The sequence below is a fragment of the Mirounga angustirostris genome, unplaced genomic scaffold, assembly GCF_029215605.1.
Source record: "Mirounga angustirostris isolate CCGP_5_RB_7025 unplaced genomic scaffold, mMirAng1.0.hap1 SCAF_7, whole genome shotgun sequence".
In the NCBI taxonomy this organism is placed as follows: Eukaryota; Metazoa; Chordata; class Mammalia; order Carnivora; family Phocidae; genus Mirounga; species Mirounga angustirostris.
The window spans coordinates 152,723,974-152,749,612 of NW_026991715.1; positions in this window are offsets into that span (position 1 = coordinate 152,723,974).

Consider the following 25,639-nt stretch of genomic DNA (forward strand, 5'->3'; position numbering starts at 1 on the left):
TTACAGAAACCAAGAGAAAATAAAACAGCATGCAAATGTAAGTAAAATATTTGTGCCAAAATCCACTAAATTGCCTTCTTTAGAGCCAGAGAGCCTCTCTTGGAGCTGATGGGCTTGGAGGCTGGGGTGGAGAAGCAGAGGACACTCCCCCTGGTCCGCTTAATGGACACGCTGCCGTGTGACTCCAGCGTGCTTCTCTAATCTGCTCTTGTACTTGAGCCACAAAAGCCTGTCAGTGAGGACAAAGATCCTCATTCTGTAGAAAGTTCTGTTATTCTGTAGCTTAACTCCTGTCACCTTCACAGAAATAAATATTGAGCTTTGACCACTGTGTTAGACAGGTTCTCCAGAGAAACAAAACCAACAGAAGATGATGATGATAGATGGACAGAGGGATGGACGGACAGATGGATGAGAGATGATAGGTGGATAGCTAGATGGATGGATAGATGGTAGATACATACATACATACGTTCATACGTATGCACAGATGAGAGCCAAAGTCCCAGGCTGAACACCTGCAGTGTGGACGAGCTGCTCTGACCTTCTGACCCCATCCCTCTGGCCAGAGTATAATCTGTTAACCACTCCCATCTTGAAAAAGGTCAAAAATAGCCATGCCTTATTTATCTCAAGAAGAAAACAGAGCAGCAGAGATGCAGCATTCTTTGGATTAGACAGAAGGAACGTTCTTCTTTAGAAATGAGAGATTCTAAGGATTTAGAGGGAAATTTTCAGGGGAAGGGATTTGCCGCCACCCTGCCCTAGCGGGAACGGCAAGTGACACGGCTACCCCCAGCCGGCAGGGTTCTCCTGGAGGGCAGCGTGCAGTGGCCCCCAGCAGGCTGCAAGCTCCCGTTCACTGTGATGGGGTGGATGGGGACCTGGTACTCTGCCAGGTCTTCTTTCTATAAAAGTGTTTGAATCTCTTCTTTGGCATCAGAGAAGCAAGATTAGTGTGAGACTGTTAACACAGAGGGCAGGCAGAGAAGAACCTTGTCCTGATTGCAGGAATGCCCTTCAGGAAGCCGGGGCATGGGAAGGAAGCATGGAGGCGTCGGGCAGACGTGGGGGACTCAAGGCCACTGCCCCCAGGCCACGGTGTGCAGAGAGGGGCACTCATGTAGACTACAGCTCCTGAGCCCCCAGGAGGGCTCAGGTCATACAGCCCTCCCTGTCAGCCCTGAGACCCCGCCCACCAACAGATCACACTCGGTCACAGCGGATAGCCATGTCCTCCCACTCCGTGTTTGCTGGGGGAGACTCTAACAGTGGCGGGAACCGGGACACGCTTCCATTGTCTCCAGGATGGCACTCCGCCGCTCCACTTCTCCACTGATGTAAGCCCCATCCTGGTGCAAGCGCTCTTCTGCATCTCACGGGACACCCACGGTCCTGATGCAAGTGACTGACACAGCGTCCATTCAGGAGCATCACTCCGGTCTGCACCCTAAAAAGGCAAATTCCTCAGTTATCATAATGTCCCAAGAGTTGTGAGTGGCTCTTTTTAAAGGAAGAAACCAAGTTCCATGACTGACTTATTCACATACGTCTGGCTGGAAATTATAATTATAATGTGTGTAAAAGTTTATCTGCCCATCACTCAATACGGACAAGGTTTAGCAAAGGCTAATCTACCAATGGGGGATTGTCCTCTCCCCACAGTCACCTTGGTTTACCTCCTGCACGTCCCCTCCTTTGTGTGGCTAACCCATGCTCTGCGTGCCACACGTGGGCTGTTCCGTTCCCCTCCCTGCAGGAGCCCAGTCCAGGCAGCTGGTGGTCCTAGGAAGGCAGGTGGGCCAAGTCGGGCTCAGAAGATGTAGTATTCACAGAGCAGGGTGGACGGGGGAAAAGGTAAATCTAGAACCAGGAACACGATTCTACCCTGAGCTCACTTGCTTCCCTCCCTGAACAATCAGTCCACCTGTGTGTGGGATTGCCAATCCCCAGAGCAGGGGGGCAGAGAGGCAAGTACAGGGGTGAAGCTACCGGCAGTCGTGGACCAGGCAAGCAGAAACATTTTTCTGACGTTTTTAGGAGTTTCAGAACGAAGCTGGTTTTACTGCAAAATACAGCTCAGGGAGGAATGAACTCTTTATGTTTTCAAAAGTCTACCACGAAATTCCACTTTCTAGAGAGTGTGATGCTAATATAACCTTACTCTTCTTTAACCTGTAAGTGCCGTGAAATGCCGAGTGTGTGTGGGTATGATTTCCCCCGCTTCACCAAAGAGTTACCAAAAATAAGGCATGAAAATACCGTGAGGAGTAAATTACTTTAACTTCAAAAGTGCATTGTTTTAAACGCTGCACCATCCAACCTTAAGAATATTAAAGCTTATAGTTGAGAAATCACATTCCCAAAATGGGGTATGGGCCATTCCCCAACTTTTTGTCCTCATTTCTTATGCAAAACAAAGTAGCTGTAACTTCTCAGGCCGACACACAAAAATCATCTGCTTGCATTGCTCTTTGATGATGATATTTTGTGGGGTGGACATAATCAGGAAAGCATAATTCAATTTAAAAAAAATAGCGACTTATTACAGTGTGGGCAAGACAAACATTTCCATGAATCATACACGCAAATAATGAAAACTAAAAATAAAATGAATTTTCCCTATCAGCAGGGTAATAGTTTAATTGTATACAGTTATTCTTACGTTAAAAGCTGCATACCTGGCAAGCTTTATCGGGTAACAGGGACTTTTAAATTTGCCAATGTTTCTACACAGGTAACGTGGGTCAATTGCAAAAGGGATAACCATAATGATTAAATCATTAAAATTTTGTCTATGCTTCACAGAGCATAGAGAAAATTAACTTCCCACCAACCTCATTTTTCTGCTGAACATGAAATAATGATTTTCTGCCGGCATAATTACAAAGCTAACATCTGATAGAGTCAGCATCCAGGGGGGATTATCGCAGGCACGAGTATTAGACCTCATTACCAGCTTGACTGCAAAATTATTACATCTTGTAATTGGAGGGTGAGATTTATATACAGATTGGCTGGGTTTCTGTAAGATTGTAATTACAAGCTTCGTTGGTTTGCTACTTATCACACGGTGCAGGAGGAGGTAAAAACAAGCAGAGGGAAGACCATTTCATTAAGCTGTAACCCTATCAAGGGAGGAACGCTGTAACGTCCCTGTATTTATTAGGCCAAACAGAGCTGTTTGCAGAAGGGGAGACCATTTATTACCGCCTGACAAATGGGATTTCATTTATTTAACCTCGGCGATCTATTTCAGTAAAATGTACAAACGAGCCATCCATTTTATGATTCCGGAGTCAACGCTCAATTATCTAAAGGCTAACTGAGTGTTAAAGTGGCCATCTGCTAGGATGAATTCATTGATTTAATTTGCTTCATGTTGCTGAATGGGTCTGGGTGCGCAGGGAGGAGGCCGGGCCTGCCTGAGTGATGGGGGCGCGGGCGCGGGCGGGCCCCTCCCGGGCGGGTGTCTGTCTGCGTGTGCGCTCCTGCGTGTGCGCGCATGTTTAATCCTTCACACAATGGAAGAAGGCGATCAATAGCAGCTTAAATTTTATGAGACAAGGACTTAAGTTGTCCTGCCCAAGCCAGAACACCTTTGTTCTCCCATAACAAGTAGTCTCTGTGGTGGGATTAATATTGACAGGCCGGCTTCTTTGTGGCTAATTTGGAGGGCGCCCGGGCCAATTGGCGGGCGGGCGGTAATAGAGCCGTTATTAGAGCCCATTAGGGAGCTGCAGGTGGATGCTCTGCCCCGGCCAGCGGCCGGGAGGGGGCAGCCCCCTGCCCTTGGCGTCCGCGAGTCCTCGCAGCACCTCGACCTTCTCTAATACACGTTATCTTGCAAAAGTAAACGAATAAATCAGTAGGCATTCCTCTGTGAGGCGGGGTTCCGTGTGCCCGGCGCTCACGCGGCCCCTGAGCAGCCCCTGCTGTGCTCCCAGGAGCCTCTTGTCCCCAGGCCAGGCCGGGGGCAGCTCCAGGGACGGCTCGTTAGGACTTTGTGCTGGACGTGGCCTCCGCCCTCCCGGCCCCCGCAAAGCCCAGCAATCCCGCTCAGACTGCTCTGGCGGTTGCAGAATTTCCTGGGGCAGGGGGCCGCCCCGGGAGAGGCTGTGCCTGAGGCCCCCTGGTGTGGATGGCGCTTCTGTGAGAGACAGAAGAAGGCCCCGGAGCAGGCATTTCCAAGGAAGGGGCCTGCCCGGTGACGCCTGTCTCCGGAGCGTTCCAGGCTGCCTCCCTGCCGTGAAAGGGCCGCTGCGAGTAACCCATCTCTCCTGCGGCCGCCCCAGGAGCAAACTGCAAGCCTTCCAGAGCCAGCAGAGGAAAGCCGTCCCAGCACGTCCTTCTCTTCGTGGCCCAGCACCCTGCAGTGGTGCACTTAACTGTGAGTCCCTCACACTCCGGGAGGACGGGGATGGAAGGGGTTCGCTCAGGGCAAGCCCGTGCCGACGACGGCCACAGCCCCGGGTCCCTGAGCGTGGCAGCGACCGCTCACCCTGCATGCCTGGTCCTTCTGTGTCACCTCCTTCCCAGCCTGGGCCCTTCTGCTTCCTCCTCCCTCCCGCCTTAGACCCTGGCCTCTGTCCAGTGCAGTGTCCTTCCAGCAGATGTTTCTTGCAGGCGAGCACGGGGCACCTGCACGCCGTCTCAGGGCAGCGCCTGGACGCCCTGAGCGCCAGACCGTCCACAGAGAACCTGCAGGGGAGAGACCACAGTGCCTTCTGTGGGACCCATGGTCCTCCCCCCCATGGGACCCCCTGTCCTCCCCCCTGTGGGGCCCTCTGTCCTCCCCTCCACGGGGCTCTCTGTCCTCCCCCTCTGGGACCATTGTCCTCCCCCTCTGGGACCGTTGTCTTCCCCCCTGTGGGACCCTCTGTCCTCCCCCCTGTGGGACCCTCTGTCCTCCCCCCCGTGGGACCCTCTGTCCTCCCCCCTGTGGGACCCTCTGTCCTCCCCCCTGTGGGGCCCTCTGTCCTCCCCTCCACGGGGCTCTCTGTCCTCCCCCTCTGGGACCATTGTCCTCCCCCTCTGGGACCGTTGTCTTCCCCCCTGTGGGACCCTCTGTCCTCCCCCCTGTGGGACCCTCTGTCCTCCCCCCATGGGACCCTCTGTCCTCCCCCTCTGGGACCCTTGTCCTCCCCCCCGTGGGACCCTCTGTCCTCCCCCCTGTGGGGCCCTCTGTCCTCCCCCCATGGGACCCTCTGGCCTCTCTTCTGTGGGACCCTCTGTCCTCCCCTCCGTGGGGCTCTCCGTCCTCCCCCCTGTGGGACCCTCTGTCCTCCCCCCATGGGACCCTCTGTCCTCCCCCTGTGGGACCCTCTGTCCTCCCCCCCATGGAGCTGTCTGTCCTCCCCCCATGGGACCCTCTGCCCTCCCCCCTGTGAGACCCTTTGGCCTCTCTTCTGTGGGACCCTCTGTCCTCCCCTCCGTGGGGCTCTCTGTCCTCCCTCCTGTGGGACCCTCTGTCCTCCCCCCCCGTGGGACCCTCTGTCCTCCCCCTCTGGGACCCTTGTCCTCCCCCCCATGGGACCCTCTGTCCTCCCCCCTGTGGGACCCTCTGTCCTCCCCCCCATGGGGCTGTCTGTCCTCCCCCCATGGGACCCTCTGTCCTCCCCCCTGTGAGACCCTCTGTCCTCCCCCTCTGGGACCCTTGTCCTCCCCCCCGTGGGACCCTCTGTCCTCCCCCCTGTGGGACCCTCTGTCTTCCCCCCTGTGGAACCCTCTGTCCTCCCCCCCCGGGGGACCCTCTCTCCTCCCCACTGTGGGACCCTCTGTCCTCCCCCCATGGGACCCTCTGTCCTCCCCCCTGTGAGACCCTCTGTCCTCTCTTCTGTGGGACCCTCTGTCCTCCCCCCTGTGGGGCGCTCTGTCCTCCCCCCTGTGGGACCCTCTGTCCTCCCCCTCTGGGACCCTTGTCCTCCCCCCCCATGGGACCCTCTGTCCTCCCCCCTGTGGGACCCTTCTCCTCCCCCCCGTGGGACCCTCTGTCCTCCCCCCTGTGGGACCCTCTGTCCTCCCCCCCATGGGGCTGTCTGTCCTCCCCCCATGGGACCCTCTGTCCTCCCCCCTGTGAGACCTTCTTCCTCCCCCTCTGGGACCCTCTGTCCTCCCCCTCTGGGACCCTTGTCCTCCCCCCCGTGGGACCCTCTGTCCTCCCCCCTGTGGGACCCTCTGTCTTCCCCCCCGTGGAACCCTCTGTCCTCCCCCCCCCGGGGGACCCTCTCTCCTCCCCCCTGTGGGACCCTCTGTCCTCCCCCCTATGGGACCCTCTGTCCTCCCCCCATGGGACCCTCTGTCCTCCCCCCTGTGAGACCCTCTGTCCTCTCTTCTGTGGGACCCTCTGTCCTCCCCCCTGTGGGGCCCTCTGTCCTCCCCCCATGGGACCCTCTGTCCTCCCCCCTGTGGGACCCTCTGTTCTCCCCACCTTCACCAGCACCCCACGCTCGGGTTCCAGGTGTCACCACTTAGTTGCTTCTTCTTGATGTCAAGTTAGCAATATCTGGAGCCCACTGACAGGTACCTCTGCCCCTACCAGTAAGGACACCAGGTGGCAGCCCTAGGGCCCCCCTCCTTCCAGAACCCAGGCTCAGGAAGGGAGTGGAGAGACGCTCATCTCCCCTGTCACTGGCTGGGACTTCCCGTACGATTCAAGCTGCCTTCTTGTTTTGGCTCCTCGGGATGCAAGGAAAGCAAAGCCCTCAGTGTTGCCCCAGCATTCCGTCCACAGACTGGACACTTGCCGTGCGCGGGCATCCCTCCCTCGTCAGGGAGCGAGAGAACAGACATGGAGCCTCCCTCCAGACCGGGGACAGCAAGTGCTCCCAGAGGCGGAGCTGCCGGAGGTGAGGGTGCTCCCTGCGCTGGGTCTGGAGTCCTCTGTCACTGAGACGCTGCAATGGGTCTGCCATCCAGACCGCTCTGAAGGTGCTGAAACCCAAGGCATGGTGCTCGGGGGCATCCATGCAGCCCACCTGGCGCAGAAATGAAGCTACATTGTAACAAAGACCCCTGTGGTCACACATCCGGGAGAGAGGTGTCTCTGCCTGCCAGCGCTGGAGTGTTTCCCCGAACCCCCGCCCCGCAGGCAAGGACCCTCCTATGTCACCCCTGTGCTCGGTGACTCCAAAAGTGGCCATTTTTCACAATTACAGGGGTCGTGTTTTTTCTTATTTCTTCTTGGAACAAATTGAAACCAGCAATTATATTATATTTATACTATACATTTATCTCCTCCACTCAATACATTTTCACCACAGTGATCAACTATAATCATTAAGAACTTCTTACACTGAAACTTTGAAAACCATTAATGAATTGGCTAACTTATTTTTTACATTTAAGGAAGATTCTTGGCTTTTGCTAGAAATGCACAGAGTGAAGATGAGTAATCGGTCTTTCATTCGATTTTAAATATAAATACAAATAAGTAAACTTGACAAATCAAATAATTCTTCTTAGACTCTGAAGTATCCTATTGATTTTTGTATCTCAAGCAACTAGAAGCTGCTCCATCTTGTCTCTCTCATTGCTATTTGGGGGCAGGCTGCTTTCAGCTGTATTTATATCTATTTGGAGCAATCGATGTGATGCAGTACTGGGATCATCTGCGCAATCTAAATGGCTCCCGTAAACCACCAGGGCAGGACATCGACTCAGTCCATCTTAGAAATGGCCAAAAACAGCAGACCAACGGCTGTCCTCACCTCGTTTCAGTTTTGAAGACAGTTGCCTCAAAAACAACACACAAACACAAAAACAAAACCAAAAAGCACGAATGTCAGTGCAAGTGGACATTATAAACCACTCAGGAGGGACTGTGTCTTCCACGGTTCGGCTTCCGTACCCGCGTGGGCGCACACCCACCTTAGGTGATGCGAGTCCCAAGGGCACCGGTTACTGTCGCCAGGGGGATGGCAGGTGGGGGTCGGGCCCGCATTCACCTGAGATGCCACTATCCTGGGCAAGATCTGGGCAGCAGTCCTAGAGGGGAAGGTGGCAAATCCCCCCACTGAGTCTGAAATGCTTTTCCCAGGAAAGGAAGGAGCTTGAGTGTTAGCCAGCCGAGGGTCACCGACCCAGACGGCCACTGGAGAGCATGGAGGAAGGTGTTCCGGCTTCGGCGAGACTCATTTCCTCCACGCGAGGCTCTGACTCTGAGGAGCCTTCTTGTCAGAAGTACAATCTTTTTTGTCTGTACTTTAAAAGGAATAGTTGTTCAAATCCCAAATGTTTTCAGCAGGAGAAAAAATAAACTGCAGGATATGTCTACTATTTTATAAATATCAATGAGTTACTGTTCAACTCATTTTTTTACTTTAAGACATCAAAACCTACAAGATTAATTTATGTTGTTTATCCCCTGAGAAATTGCCCAATTTATAATAAACATTAGTACATAAACCTAGATGCATCCACATTTATAACTTATATCTAATATACTCAGAGTTCAAGGAAACCATGTTACCTTAAAAAAAAAAAAAAGTATTGTGATGCCAAGACTGATCGGGTGAAGAACGATTTATATTATGTGAGTTTGAATTATAATTTTTTAATTCAGTCCTTTTTCTCTACAAACCTCCATCTCACAGCAACCCTGTTTCCAAGTCAAGAGCCTGGGGACCTGTGTTGCTGAATGAGGCATTTTGGCAAAAAGCACATCACTCATATCCCCCCAGATGCCATTCACATTTTTAAATATGAGCCCCAGGATCAAAGAAAACGGTGAATGTTTCATGCATCTATTAATCTGTGTGCCCAGCACGGTCTTGCTAAGCGACAGAAAAGCCCTGGGCCAGGGAAAGGAGGAGAGAGGCTGACCCAGGTTCGGAGCACAGCTGTGGAGGGACCGCTCTGGGGAAGCAGGTGTGTCTTTAAGGAAGGGAAAGGACCTTCTACAGGTAGGAGAAGGAGCACAGCTGGTGGGTGAGCTGGCCTCCAGAGACAGCATCCTTCTGTGCACCTGGTCCATCCATTCACTCCTCAGAGTGAGTGCTGAGTGCCAGGTGCTTATGACCTGCTTGTCCTGGGTCCCGTGGCCCGAGGAGCCATCCCCATCCAAGAGATCCTAGAAGAGCGGCACAGCCATGGGTGTGTGGAAGCACAGGCAAGCTAGGGTCCAGACAGTCAGAAGCCAACGACAGAGGGAAGCATCACAATTGGACCTGCCCGACTCTCTCAAGTATCGAATACAAGCCCTAATCCTGCCCACGGCCAATGGATCCCTGTGGACTGGGCAGGTGCAGGTGGGCAGATGGAGGGCCATAAACACTGAGCCCCCCACACGCAGGGACTGCAGCTCCAGACGGACCGGGGTGCAGTGCCTCCAGGAGCACCTATCCATCAGGTACTGATGTGAGCATGGTGAAGGAGGCCAGGCAAACAAGGCAACGATCCCGATACCTCCTCATAGTGTGGCTACCTAGAGTGTCTGAGCGCACTGTGAATGGATCGCCAACATCCCAACATCAGTTAGAATTCTTTAATAATCAGGGTAATCAATTATCAACCAATTTTACAAACTTGTGGTTCCAAGTGATAAACTGAGTTTGCAAGCTCACCTCCCTCCCCATATGCACACACACACCAACTTAGCATCACTGACACGGCAGGGAAATTGCACACAGTAAAGCTACCACCATAACTGCTCGGGGTAGAAGAGCACCACTGCAGACCTGGGATTTGTGCGAGCAGATGGGGCCAGGTGAGGATGTGCTAGCCCCGGACAGAATGGGGCAGTGAGGCTGCAGTTAAGGGTGAACAGTCCTCCCAGTTGGGATCCTGAAATGTCCACCACTGTGGGGGAAGGCCTGGGCTGAGGGAGGGGCCATGAGGCAAGAATCTGGGCCATCAGTTACGTGGCCTCAACAAGATGGCAGCAACACATTGCCCACAGCCCAGCACAGAACCCACTGCCCACTGCAGAACCGTGTCTGCAGATGTGAGCACTCTTCCTGGAAGGCTCAGTCTCCCAGGGTGAGTCCGGGGCCAGAAGAGGAGTGGGGAAAAAGTGCTTGGATGACCACAGATGCCACAGTAACCCCATAGGCAAAAGGAGGCAGATTGCTATTCACTGATACTGGAGAATGCACATTTTCTAAAGAATAGAAAAAAAGTAAAAATTCATACATTTCTTATCAGAATCCCAGAAAAATGTGACCAACCACTCCCATGTCTCTTCTGAACGACTGAAACACCAGTCCCAGCCCACCTGCACACTCCCCCTGCCCAGTCATCAGCAGCTTTGCACGCCCACCACTCACTGCATACACAGGTCCAAGTAGATGATCATCACGGCTAGAGGTTGGTCACTGAGTTGACCTTTCCAAAGAGCCAGTCTTGTATGTCATCCACTTTACTGTCTTTCTGATTTCTATTTCTTCCTTTCAGCTTGTTTTAGGCTTAATTTGTTCTTCTTTTTCTAGTTTTTATAAGGAAAAGCTTAGCTAATTAACACGACGCTTTCTTTTTATCTAATGAGAACATCTAATGCTATAAATATTCCCCTATGCACGGCTTTAGCTGCACGTTGATGTGCTATGTTTTCATTTTCATTCAGATCAGAACATTTGCTAAATTCTCATGTTGGGGGGTGGAGGTAAGATGCATAACCTATTTAGAAATGGGTTGTTTAACTTACAAGTATGTGAAGAAATTTCAAACATCTTTTTAATGATTTCTACATTAATTTCATTAACAACCAAAGACATAGTTTTTATTATGTCAATCCTTTTGAATTTGTGGAGTCTTATTTAAGGCCCAGAAAATGATTTATCTTGTGAACTTGTCTGTGTTTTTGAAAATTAAGTTGGTTGATAGTGCTGTTCAAACTTTTCATTTACTGATTTTCTATCTACTTTGTCCTACCAATTTCTGAGAGGAGTGGTGACATTTGTAATTGTAATTGTGGATTATTCCATCCCTTTTCATTCCTATCAGTTCTTGTCCCGTGTCCTTTGAAACCCTGTTGTTGTGCCATATGCATTTGGATTTTTGTGTTCTCCTTATTGTCGGAAAATTGTCCCCCTTTATGCTGGCGATATTCCTTATTCTGGAATTCGGCTCTTCTGGTATTCGTCCAGACAATTCAGCTTTCCTTTGGTTAGCATCAGTATGATATATAAGTACCCATCCTTTACTTTTAATTTTTGTGTGCTTTTACTTTTAAAGTGAGTTTCTTGTGCACTGATTTAGTTGGATCTTGCTTTCTTATCCATATTTACAACATCTGCCTTTTAACCAGAATTTTCAGACTATTTCCATGTAGTGTCATTATTGATGATTTAGATTTAAATCTACCATCTTGCAAGGTGTTTTCCATATTTTCCATTTGATCTTTGTGGTCCTCATTTATGCTTTATTTTAGATTCATTTAATGTTTTTATGATAATCGTATATCTTCTATTGACTCAATAGCTCAATAGCTATCTATCTACCTATGATTTATCTTTCATCTACATCATCTATCATCTGCTATCATCTGTCTACTTGTCATCCCTCTCTACCATCTATCTATCATTTATCATCTATCTATCATCTATTTATCATCTATCTATTTACCATCTAGCTAGCTAGCTAGCTAGCTAGGTATGTCTATCATCTACCTATCACCTATCATCTATCTCTCCTTCCTTCCTGTCCTTTGGTCTATTGTTGTCACACATCAAACTACTACAAATTTTATAGAATTCCATTTCTTTTCATGGTTGCTCTAGGGTTTACAATATACATTCTTACCTTTTAATGGATCTATTTTCATATAAAATATTGAAACCTTGCCACCATCATGTCCATATCCCCTACCCGTTGTGTTATAACCATTATGTAAAATACAACTACATACATCATACACCCAAGAGACAATGTTACAATTTTCCCTTTAAGTAGTTCTATGGTTTATACAAAATCAAGAGGGAAAAGCAAAAAGAAAAAGAGTATTTTGAATGTATTCAGGTATTTGCCATTTCTGCTACTCTTTATTTTTTCTCATGCTCTGGTTTCCATCTGGTGCAATTCTGCATTCTGAAGAACCACTGTCAGCACTTCTTGTAGTACAGGACAAGGACGTCTGCTGGTGACAAGTTCTTTTAGTTATATCTGAAATGTCTTTATTTGCTTCCATTCTGGAATAATACTTTCACAGGATATAATATTTGGGTCAGAACAGTTATTTTCTTCTAGGCCTTTGAAGATGTTGGGCCACTCTATTCTGGCTTCCATGGTTGCTAACAAGAAGCCAGCTTTTGAATAGCTATCACCTAGACTGATTTTTCTCCTGGTCCCGGGTCACACTGTCCCACATCTATGCATGCCTGATATATTTTTCCTGGGTGTTGGAAATTGTTAATTTTACATTGTTGGATGCTAGATTTTGTTGTATTCCTTTAAAAAATACTGTACTTTTCTTGCTTATATTTAAGTTTTTGGAATTAGTTAGCTCCTTTGAGAATTACCTTGAAGCTTTGTGAGGGAACGTCTGAGAGGCACACAGCCTCAGGCTCATTTAGCTGCACTACTGAAGTAATGGCCTCCTGCACACTATACCTGGTGCCTCATGCATGATGAGGCTTCCCCACCCTGGCTGGCTGGAATACGAACTGGCCCCACATCTGTGTAAGTTCTGAGAGGTCCTCAGCTTACTGCTGTCTGATGGTTCTCCCCTCTGCAGTAAACCTTTGTTTCTGTCTTGAGAAGACCAATCTTATTTTTCTCATTGGTGCTTTTCATTCACATTATTGTACCCAGGTGAGAATTTCTTTTTGTTTATCTTGCTTGGGACTCACTGAGCTTCATGAATTAGAGATCTGGTGTCCACTATTAATTCTGAAAAATCCCCGGTGTGCCTCTTTGCGTATCACCTCTTCACCCCATCCCTAGTCTTTGCGTTATGTCCTTTCAACTCTTGTTTATCTTTCACCTCTTTCTAATTCGGTGATGTGTTCTGGGTCATTTCCCAAAATCTGTCCTCCATATTTCATGTGTAATAACTTCAGCTCCAATTCAGTCTCTGAACTTCTATGTGACCACCCCCTGTTTGTTTTGATTATTGTATTTTTCATTTCTGGAAGTTTTATTTGGTTGTCAACTCAATGTGTCAGTTTCGATAGTTTCTGCTACTTCATATTATAAATTTCCTTTTTTTGTTTTTTAAATGTATTACTTATATGCATTTTTTATCATTTTATGATTCCAGCATCTGAAGTGTGTGTAGTTTCTGCTACCTCTTGGTTGTGACAACTCATTTCCTTTGTTTATGGAATTTTCATTCTGAGCTCATGTTTCATGGAACATCATCTGTGAAACTTAGAAGTCATTGTTATTGTTTAAAGTGTAGTCCTTCAGAAAATAGCCTGTGTTTGCTTCTGCTTGAGTGTAGCCGAATTAATAGGATTTTTTCCTTTGACCCTCCACTAGAGTCAAAACCACAAGGGGCAACCTGCTCCAAGAGGGCATGTTTCCCCCAACCTTCCACAGAAGATCCCATTCCTCAGAAGTCCTGACTTTGCAGGAATATCTAATATAATCCCTCAGCCTACCCGGGCCTTGTCTCCTGTTCCACCAAGTAGGGCCCTGAACACGCAGGTTCTGATCCTTGGGACATCGGCAGACACCCTCAGGAAAATACCTGCTCCTGGGATGGCTTCCCCTGTAGAAGCAGGACTGCCACACACAATCCTGCAGACTCTTCATAGGGCATTCCAAGGAGAGCCATGAATATGTGCTGTGCTCTGAGTGATTGCTCCGGTCAGTATCCCCAGAACCACACACCACAGCCAAGGTGGCCCAGTGCTCACTTGTCACTCTGCACTCACGGGCTTTCTCAAGTGTACCCCAACTCCACCTGGCATTGTTAAAATCTCTGTTGGAGAGGGATTTCTCTGAATACTTATTCAGAAATAATGTTAGAAAGACCTATCCCACAGCTTCCTTGACTCTACCTGCCTTCTGCATGGTTTTTGTTAGTCCTGTGGGCTGTTGCCATAACACGCACAAACTTCACCCTGTATAAATACATCTTTGCTACCATGATAACTATTATATGTTTAAGTTAAAAATAATCTAAAGTCTTTGTGAAATGGATTTAAAATCAACTCAATCATTTACTAAGATGAATTCAGAATTATAACAAATAATGTTTATCTAAGTCACTAATGTAATTAATGTGTTTCAGTAAGAAGCACTCAGGAAAAGGCAAAATTATGACATAGCTATAAAACAAAACATCGCAAATGATCTAAAGTAAGATTAACAAAGAAAAAACAATCCACATTCCATAAAACTTTAGTTGATCAGATGTCTGACTTAAATTTGGGTTGAATTCAATATAAATCCTGTTAGATCAAGCATTTTCATGATGAGCTTTCACTTTGTGTTTCTTATGATAGCTTCCTGAGGAAGCAAATTTCTTGCCATTTCACATTCAATGTAAGTCCATTGTTGGTGAAAAGATGGCTAAATCGGTCCATCATTTGTAATAAAATATCTCATGACTTGTTTATCTGATCAATGAAGAGTGTATTCTCAAGCTGTTCAGTGTTAATGGGCCCGTTGCCCTAGAATGGTGAATTATCGACACTCAGACAGACAAGGGGAGGCTGCAGGCTCAGATCGGGTTTCCTGCCTGAAAGTGACATACTGCCATTAAATTGTTGGAGCCGAGAACGCACGTCCTTTGTGTCTCACGCTGCAGAGATGCCTAAAATGCAGAAAGTTTCTAACTTTGAATTATTAGGTTAGCTTTAAAAAAATTATATCTTAACACCAAGTTGATCATTTGAATATGGCACTGTTATTAACATAAGCACAGAAATATTTGGTGGAATTTTAAAGGCCCAATTTCTGTACCCCAGTAACTTATTTATCTTTTTTTGATCTGATCTGCGTTAAGTTTCGAATGCATGCTTGCTTTCATTCATCCATCTGTGTACTCCTTTATCTGACCAGCAAGTCTGACCTGTGGTGCCTGAGCCAGGACTGTTCCCGTGCTCAGGGCGCAGCAGCGTCGGAGACCTGGTGCCTCCCCGAGCACGTCACGGTGGCCTCGGGGATGCTGCGTGTGAGAACCACGCCCTGCGAGGGGTCAGAGCCTGGCTTTGGGGTTAGGTAAGTCCAGGTGCAGATGAGGCTGCAAGGCAGCCTGGGGAAATTGCTAGCTGCTCTAAAACTTGGTTTTCTTATCTGTAAAATAGACTTAATATCCATTCCAAGGTGACAGCAAGGAACAAGGGAGATCTCACACACGTCACATACCTGGAAGACGGAAGCCCTCTGGGAGGGTCCACCGACATTCAATCCCGGAGCCTCGGAAAGCGCGGCTAGATTGCCAAGCAGGTGGCAAACCAGCACATGTAACGTGCTGCTTTCCAGCCTCCCAGATGGCCTCTGCTGCGTCAGCAACTTACCGTCCCGCTTGCGCTTTGTACACAGGGAAACGCCTGAAGCGGGCGGGCTGCTGGGGCTTCTGTGGGCTGCCCTGCTATCCCTGTAAGACCTACAGCCCCAGATCCACCTTGCTGGACTCAGGGACAACAATGGCAGGCTTACTAAATAAACAGGGAGCCCTTCTCTGCTCCCTGCAAACAACCAGAAATGATCTGTAAAACACTAGGATTGTGATGTTGAAAGTGAGCTCAGAGCACCTACAAACCCTACGAGCTGGGGCTCCTGGGCGGCTCCATCGGTTGGGCGTCTGACTCTTGGTTTCGGCTCAGGTCTTGATCTCAGGACTGTGGGGTTGAACCCTGCATGGGGTTCTGCACTCAGCGCAGAGGCTGCTTGTCTCTCTGCCTCTGCTCCCCGCCCTGCATGCACTCGTTCTCTCTCCCTCTCAAATAAATAATAAAATCTTTTTAAAAACCCTAGGAAGTATTAATGTTTATAGTGATAAATCGTATGTAACAGTAGCTGCCATTTAACCATGTTTCAGTGGGCAGCTGGGTGGCACTGAATCCAGTCACAGTGCTGAGTCTCCACCTGTGCCCCCAGCCCTTTCGTCTTCCCCTCGTGAAGCAGCAAGTCCCCTTCTCCCTCCTCCAGCCCGGGGTGATGCTCTTCTACTCCACACATCTGCGACTCGGCGGCGACCCGGCCTCTCGGCCCGGTGGAATCATCCAGCACCTGGGCCGTGGGTGCCCTATTGTGTTCGTGTTTTCACGGTCCATCCGTGTTGTAGCAAAATGTCATTCCTGTTTGTGGCTCAGTAACATCCGTGTTCGTGTAGATGGCAGTTGTCCGTCCAGCCGCCGCAGACCCCTGGGTGTTTTCTTCCCTCCGCTGCTATGCCCACGGGTGAACGGTGTCCGCTTAAGTCCCCTGCTCACGTCTGTGGGGGGCCTGCTGGACCACATGGGAGATCGGTCTTTAACTTTTGGAGGTAGTGCTGTCTTTCACAGATGCTGCTCGACTTTCACTTTTATTGGAATTTGTCATTTGTTTGGGGGACTCTGGGCCCTTGTCCCACCGCCAGCTACCATAGGACTACTGAGAAATATATTATACCTCTAGAAAAGGGTACCCAGGAACTTAAGACCATGGCAAAATGAAATAAAATAAGATTTTAAAAAATCACAAATGCTCCAGCCAATAATTAAATGTATGGGAAGTAGATGATTTTAAAATTATTAATACATTAACCAATTATTCACCCTGGTTTCTTTTGCTTCAAACTTAGCCCTAAGTAAAGGGCAAAAAGTAAAATAAACCACAAAAAGTAAAGCTCCCTTCCGTGGAGACTCACTAGGGAGAAGGTACTAGGTCCACCCCATCTGTTCCTCCCACAGATGTGCCCCCTTGACCACTCTCCGCCCGAGCCGGCTGGGCCCAGGAGGACATGCACAAGCTCAGCTCCAGGGGAGTCTGTAATCTGGGGATATCCAGAAAATGTACTATTTTTACATTGCTCTTTTAACACCTGATGGGTGGGACTTTGTCTCCTGATTTGGGGATTTTTACCTGGCGACATGTATGAACCACCTCTGATGAAGGGATGGGAACTGTTGGCACTGCTTGGGAGGGGAGACCTCCCCCAGCCCATCACCACCTGCTGGTGACCCAGCACTCTTTCCTCTGGGGCTCGGTTTGACTTCCAATGCAATGGGAGCATGGATTTAGGCTCATTAGCATCTTTTTTATATTTTTTTAATTTAAATTCAATTAATTAACATGTACTGTATTATTAGTCTTAGAAGTAGTCAGTGATTCATCAGTTGCATATAACCCCCAGTGCTCTGCTCGTCGCATCACGTGCCCTCCTTCATGCCCATCCCCCAGTTACCCCATCCCCCTCCAGCAACCCTCAGTTTGTTTCCTAGAGTTAAGAGTCTCTTATGGTTTGTCTCCCTCTCTGATTTCATCTTGTTTTATTTTTCCTTCCGTTCCCCTATGATCCTGTTTTGTTTCTTAAATTCCACATATGAGTGAGATCATATTATAATTGTCTTCCTCTGACTGACTTATTTCACTCAGCGTAAAATCCTCTAGTTCCATCCACGTCATTGCAAATGACAAGATTTCATTTTTTTGTTGGCTGAGTAATATTCCATTGTATATATACACCACATCTTCTTTATCCACTCATCTGTCGGTGGACATGTGGGCTCTTTCATAGTTTGGCTGTGGACAATAGTCACCAGCAATCTTTGAGCACATTCTCCAGTCACTGGGCAAGGACCGAGCTCCCAGGTGGGCAGAACAGGAGGTCCACGCACGACGAGAAATTAGGGCCCTCACCTGGTGTGGGAGGCGGGAGAAGGGAGATCCCCTCGGCCCAGAGACCTCGGCTACACTGGGTGTCACAAAGGAAGCCCCTGTTGCCACTTGAGGGAGGGAACGCTCCACGGGAGGGTTCACTTCAGATGAGGAGCCTCTAGCGGAAACCAGCCCTGCCACCTTCACACACCCGGGCAGCACAGAGTTGGCGGAGGGGCCAGGCTCTGCCCAGGGCAGCAGCTTCAGTTTGCCCCTGTGGATCCGGAGCAAAAACAGAGGAAGCTTAAGGCATGCAACCCAACCAAAATCATGTGAGATGCAAAGAAAATCTTAATGTAATTTAGGACACACTTAAGATATTAAGCACTTAAAATGAGGAATATAGCATAGGGTTGTTCTTGAGGCGCCTTCGTAAGGAAGCAAGGGGGAATTCAGCATTGCTGGGGCTCAGCAGTGAGCATACTCGGCAAACACTGATTTTTCATTTATTTTTATTTTTTATTTTTATTAATATATATGTTTTACTAAATGAATGACTGAGATTAATCTGGAGGATTCTGCTTTGAAAAGAAAAGCACTTGTGAAAATTGCGGGAAAAGACACAGGCCTGTGGGACTGTCCTGGGAAAGGCCTTCGGGTGTGGATGCACGTGGGACCCCCTCCCCCAGCAGTGTGGTCAGCAGAAGGGAGGCTGAGGTCAGCTAGGAGAGCCCAAGGACAGCTCGTCTTGCAACTGCTACCAAAGGTTGATGCGTGACCGGAAAGAACAGCATCTTGGGTGAAAATTGTCAGATTTTAAATACACTTAAAACTCTCAAGATTGTTTATAATTTCTACTAAGAACCCTAAATTTCTCTGTAGTCATTTGCAAATAGCAAGTATCTTCATAATAAAAAATACCATAAAACTCAGCATGTGGTCAGTGGTTGAATCTCAAATGAAGATAAATAAGTTTATAGTGAGAGAGAAGGAAAGTGAGCAAGACAGCAAAAGTCAGCAAGAGGGAGAGAGTGAGACAGGGAGGTAGAGAGAGACAGAGGGGGAGAGGGAGGGAGAGAAGGACAGAGAGATAGAGGGGGAGAGGGAGGGAGAGAGAGGGGGAGAAGGGGGGAGGGAGAGGGACAGAGGGGAGAGGGAGGGGAGAAAGGGAGGGGGGGAGAGAGAGAGGGAGGGAGAGAGAGATGGGTGGGGGAGAAGGGCAGAGGGAAAGGGAGAGGGAGGGGAGAGGCCAGTGCGGTGCTTTGATCCGACCCTCCAGCCACAGAAGGATGAACCTGGGAGCCTGGGCTTGAGCAGCAGGTGCCTCATTGCCCCACACCAGCTGCCCCCCCAGAAGCTCCCCCTTATGTCATCTGGGAGGTGGGAATGGATTTTATCATCTTGGGAAGGGAAAGCACCCACTTCAGATCAGCAAACCCCTGCTGGGCTCAGAGGCCCTCCCTCCAGGGCCCCCAATGCTGTGAAAGGAGTTGCCAGGGGGCCACGAAGCCGGCCACAGTGCCGCTGAAAACCCCCCACCGCCTCCGGAGGGGTGGGCCTGGAACGCCATCAGATGGTCCCAAGTCCCCAGGAGCAGGAAAGGCCCAATTTTTCTAACCCATGTGATCTTCTTGCCAGAGAAGCAGGTTCCTCTTGTGGCCGATCCCTGCAGCTCCGTGGCTTCCCCGCACCCCTCCCGCATGGTCGCAGGAGAGACGGCTCCATCTAATAGAGGTACATCTTCTTAAACACGGTAACAGAACAGAGCGCAGGGTCGCCTTTGGCAGGGAACACAGTCGCAGCCGCTCCCTCTTATTGGCTGCAGGTGCCTTCAGCAACACCTCATAAATTGGCGAGGGACCGTGGGGGAGGCGGCCGCTGCTTTGTAGCCTCAGCTAGCGCTCGCTCACCAGGGACAGCGGCGCCGGGGGTAAGGTCGTGGAAGCTCTTTGGTGTCATCCCACTGGACATGTTATCCGACGCTCCACCCTAAAGCAAGAGAAACAAACTGATAAGACGGGGGTGGCTTGGGAAGAGGCGAGACAATCCATCAGCTCACCTGTGGAGAAAGTACCAGGGAGAAAGAGTATTGATTTTTCTTACAAGCCAGTGCACAGATTTGTCAGACAAAAGAAGAGAGATGTCAACCCCCCAGATCCTCCGTGGCCGGCAGTCGCAGAGCCGCAACCAGAAGCGAAGGCAACGTTCGGGCACGTCGTCCACGCTGGCTTTGGAACGGCATCAGCTCTCCTAAAAGAAGGGACAGGATCGGCCCCCGCCTGGGCAGGGTTAGGAACTAAAGCAGGGCATCGGGGAGCAAGAGGGGGACTCCGTGGTCCCGGCCACCGTCACCTGCTGCCTTGGGAGCTGCAGGAGATGCTCCCGGCGCCGGGGTCACGGGAAGGTCGCTTGCTCAGTTGGAAGACCACAAAGCTGATGGACAGTTTAGATTTCAAAGAGAATCCACTGGAACACGCTTTCATCTCTCACCCCACAAAACTGAATCTGAACCGATTATTAGGGTTTACTGTTTTACCTGACCGGGGATGAGTCGCTCCAACACCCCAAGTCTCAAGTGCCCAGAGTTTAAGTAGCAGATGAGTCCCATTAATGCACCCACCGAGGGGGCGTCTGAGCACACAGAGGGAGCCTGGGTCTAACGGGGAAAGGGGCATTTTATCAATTCCATTTTCGGATATCTAGCCACGCACAACATTCCCTTTAGGTTCCACCTAACATTCAAATTCTTTCCCACATGAATCCGTCTGTTACCCCGATAGAGCGCTGAGCCCGCCTGACACACCCAGTGATGTCTGGGACTCAGCTGGTGTCCGAGGCGCCCACATTCAGAACACGAGCATTAGCAATGCCAACTCCAGGAAGGTTTGGAAAGACAGTCCGAGACCCAGGGAGAGTCTCCTTGTGTTCTGTGTATATTGTTTTACTCAGGCTTGGCGGATCAAGTGGAGTCACATAATTTCATATTCCCATTCGTGGTTTCCAATTAATACAGAGTTACAAATGTGGGGTGAGAGTTGGGTACTATAAAACATGGGTGTTTCTACTCCTAAAATAGACATCTCTGAAAGCATGAGGGTTACACGTACTTTGTACTTACCTTAGCGAGGTGGTCACACTTCCCATGTGCCCAAGGTGGGTCTTCTCTGTACGTTTCTAAAACATCCATGTTACAGACCGAATGTCTGTGTGTCCCCAGATCCACATGTTGGAGTGCTAACCCCACCATGATGCTGTTGAGGGTGGGGTCTGGGGGAACGATGCGGTCATGAGGGTAGAGTCTCGTAAATGGGAAGCACGCTCCGCTCCTGCTGTCCACTCTCCCCGCAATGCAGGGGGACTCAGAGATGCCGGCAGTCTGCAGCCTGGAAGCAGGTCCACCCAGACACCAGATCTGCCGGCGCCACTGTGACCTATGACACAGAGCACAGGACTGCCTGAACTTGACTGTCGGTGACCCTTGGCCGGGTCCCTTCTGCCCCCGGTGTCCCAAGTCCTCTGAGAAATGGTTCGAGTCCACGGGTGGGAAATGTGCTCAGCGTCTTGCAGCTGAAGGTAGCAAGAGAGGGGCCCCGGGGTCACGGACAGCCAGCTCTGCAGTGAACAGCTCGGGGGTCCTGGGGCGGTCTGTGCTCAGCTGCAGGAGGAACGCAGAGGATCGGGCTAAGTCCAGACGCTGCAGGCTGTCCTGCCCTGAGCTGCAGCCTCCTTGGAAACTGCATCCCAGTGAGCGGGCAGACGGGCACCGCAGACCAGCTGAGGCTCTGGAACGATGTCCCCACCCAGCCTCTGCGGCTCACCCACCTGTCGCTCACTCCCCGCACCTGCGCTCTGGAAAGTGCCCTGCGGTCGGGACCACATTTAAGTACACATACTCCTTTTCAGCACTCTTAACATCTCTGTGGCCCCGCCCACGGACATCCCCCTCCTCAGGGGCTGTCTCCTCCCCTTGCGCAGTCTGGGGTTCCCTTGGAAGTGGGAGCTCCTTAGAAGAGGGGAAAACATTTTGGGCTGACAATGGAAACAAAGTACAATTTTATCGCACAGACAGTATCTCATGACCAGGTTTGCAGTGAGGAGTAAGTTAACTTAAAATAAAACAGTGCACTGAAGATGTCACGGAAATGTTATGACTGTTGAGGAAAGCAATAACGATGAGACTCACACGCACACAGTGACCCAGATCCAGGCAGCCCCCACACAGGCGTGTGCTCCCGAGATGTGAGCAGGCAGGGCCACCTGCACAGGGAGGACGAGGGCACAGCGGCATTCGGGCCACCTCGGGCGCGTCCCCACACGCACCTGTCCTCCCGGGACCCAGCCTTTCTCCAGGTCTGAGTCTCGCAGACACCCTCTGTCCCTGGAGGGAGGACCCCTACCGTTTGCAAAGGCCACACAGAGTCACAGCGCCATCTGCGCCCGCGGTCCCTGGAGTCTACCAGAGAGAGCCCAGGGAGCTCCTCCGACTGGCGGGTGGAAGAGCACATCCGAAAGGCTCATCCCCATCGAGTCCTTACTCAAGACTCAGTGTCCCTGAAATTTCACTCAAACGCAGCACACATGTTTTCACGTTTACATTTGTGCTAGTTTTCTAACTAGCATGTGGATCACATTAGCTCTTTTTAAAAATGGATTCTCTAAAGTTTATAATATACATCATTCACTCAAAACCACCAAACCTATCAAAATAATGACCATATGCATCTCCTCCGAGTTTTACTTCGCAGATTCCCTGTTGGCTCGGTCCCTCCTGCTCCTCCTGCCTCCACCCTCAGACCTTCACCAGTCTGCTCTCCATCTCTAGGGATGCATTTGCATCTTCTATATTCTGTAAGTGGTTGCCTAGGTGTATAAATTGTTCTTCAAGTAGGACAGTGCATGATGTATCAATCTTTGCCTGGCTTTTTCCATGGGCACTAAACTTTTGAGATCCATCCATGTTCTATGTCTCAATAGTTGGTTTTCCCTTTTTTTAGATTTTTTTTTTAAATTCCAGTTAGCTAACATACAGTGTTATATTAGTTTCAGGTGCGAAATATAGGGATTCCACACTTCCGTACATCACCCAGTGCTCATCACGACAAGTGCAGTCCTCTTTCCTCTTAATATCACTGAGTAGGCTTCCATTGAAAAGATATACCAAGGTTTACCCATTCACGTGTTGATGGCAGTTTGGATCAGGTCTGATTATTAACTATTACAAATAAATTGCCATGAACATTTGTGTTCACGTCTTTGTGATAACATATGTTTCTTCTCTGAGGTACGTTCATAGCATGGAATGGCTGAATCATCTGAATTTATTTTTCTATGAGCATATATTCAGTTTAAGATGGGTTTTGTTTTGTTTAGGTTTTTTTTATCACAGCAAGACCAAGCATTTAAATCAATAGAAAAAAACTTTTTTCACTAATTATTTCATGAGTGAATAACTACACATCATATAAGATGAAAAGGAGATTTATATACCATATCAGATCTTTAAAGAAATTTCACCTGGCTAGTAGAAAACAAAAGATAAACTAACTTAAAATTCAAAAAAAGGACAAAATATCAGATGGTGACCAATAACTTCCAAGCATCATATTAGGAGGTTCATCATCTGCAGCTTCTGCTACATGCAAGACACATTTATTTTGAAGCACTTGGATACTTGCTAACATTTCTTTCTCTTTCTCTAGTCTTTGCTGATGCAATGTTACTACATTTTTCTTTCAAGGACGGGATGTGGCTGCTCACTTTCAAAGTGTACTTCGGACAGGAGTGTCTGAGGACACGATTGCCTGCTGGCCACTTAGTTTTGAGGCATGGCTGGTGCTAAAGACAGAGACATAAGCTGCCAGTGGAGTCGGTCAGTGGGAAAAGAGGGAAATTATATACGAACTGCGTGTGAAATGTGCAACAGGAAGAAGCAGAACAGAGCTCCTGGACAGCCCACCAGGTACGACACTTACACACTTGTAGGATACCACCATGGTTTTGTCCATCTTTGTATTACCCACCGCTATATTCTGTTTGGAAACGTTTTTATAATTTCGCAATAAACCCTTTACCATCAATAAGCTCAAAAAATACATTTAGGGATGTTAAATACAAAACAAATAATACAAAACGCAAAAGCATATACAAGCGTTTCCCAGAGTGTATGCCCATGGTGTGAATATAAACCGGTGCACCTCTGGACCCACACTCACCCCTTTTCAACTGTGGTCATCTGCCGGCCACGTGGCAGTACTTTGATGTGGTCTTATTGGGCACCTCCTCAGTATCGCCTGAGGTTGACCATCTTATCATGGGCTTCCTTGCCATTATTCGACTTCTATGGTGAATCATCTGTTCACATTTTGTCCATTTTTAACTGGATTGCTCATTTTCATTTTACAGAGTTTTGAGAGTTATTTATATATTCTGGGCAAGTTCTTCGTCAATATAAGATTAGCAATTTTTCCCTAGTCAATGGCTTGTCTTTTCATTAACCTATCAGTATCTTTCAAAGAAGTTTTTATTTTTATGAAGTCAAATTTATCAAATTTTTACTTTTTTAGACCATGCTTTTGATGTCATATTTAGGAAATCTTTGCCTAACTCAAAGTCACAAAGATTATTTCCTATGATTCCTTCTGAAATTTTTCATAGTCTTGGGCTTTATATTTCCATCTATAACCCATTTCTGTATGATGTATAGAACAAAGTCATTTTTTGCATGTGGATATCCAATTGTTCCAGCACCATTTCTTAAGAAGGCTATCCTTTCTCTGCTAAATTCTTTGCATGTTGAAAGTCAGTTCTTCATACATGCAGTTGTCATTTTCTGGACTGTGTTCTATTGATCTTGTCTAATTTGCTGCCAATCACACTGTCTGGATTATGGCAGCTTTCGGTCATGAAATAAGATAATGTTAGTCCCCCAACTTTGTTTTTCACTTTTAAAGTTGGTTTGGCAATTCAAAGCCGTTTTGCAAATGCAATTTAATTTTAGAATAAGTTTGTCAGTTTGTTCAAAAATGAAAGCCTGCTGGTGTTCCTTGGGATAGCACTGAATAGATCATTTTAGGAACAAATGACACCTAAGCTATTCCTGGGATTTGTGACCATATATATCTACCCATTTGTTTAGGTATTCCTTAATTTCTCTTAGAAATGTTTTAATTTTTTGTATATAAGTCTTGCACATTTTGGTCAGATGCTATTGTAAATAGTAATTTTTTTAATTTTAATTTCCAATAGTTCATTGCAACTATACAGAAAAATGTTGATATTTGTATATGGACATTGTATCCTGCCATCTGCTAAACTCATGAGTTTATGTACCATTTTTGTACAGTCCATAGGATTTCTTACACAGATGATTATGTCATCTGATAATAAAAAGAGTTTTACTTCATCATTTCCAACATTTCCAATCTGGATAAGTTTTGCCTGCTTTTGTTTTGTTTTGTTTTGTTACTCACTACAGTGGTCCAGTGCAGTACAATGACTTTGTCAGGTTTTGTTGTCAGCATAAGACTGGCCTCACAGAACAAATTCAAATGTATTTCCTCCTCTTCAATTTTCTGTAAGAGTTATTGTTGACTTGGTATTATTTCCTCCTTAAATCTTTGGTAGAATTTGAATATGAAGCCATCTGGAAAAGGAATTTACTTTTTTAGGGCTCTTCAGATTATCTATTCTTTTTATTTTTAAGTCATAGTGGTATGACCCTTTTTTAGAGAGAGGTAGAGAGAATCTTAAGCAGCCTCCATGCCCAGTGCATGAGCCTGATGTGGGGCTTGATCTCACAACCCTGAGATCATGACCTGCACCAAAATCAAGAGTCAGATGGTTAACCGACTGAGCCACCCAGCGCTCCTTCAGGTTATCTATTCTTGAATGAGATTTGGTAGTTTTGACTTTCAGGATCTTTTCCCATTTCATTCAAGTGGTAAAATTTATT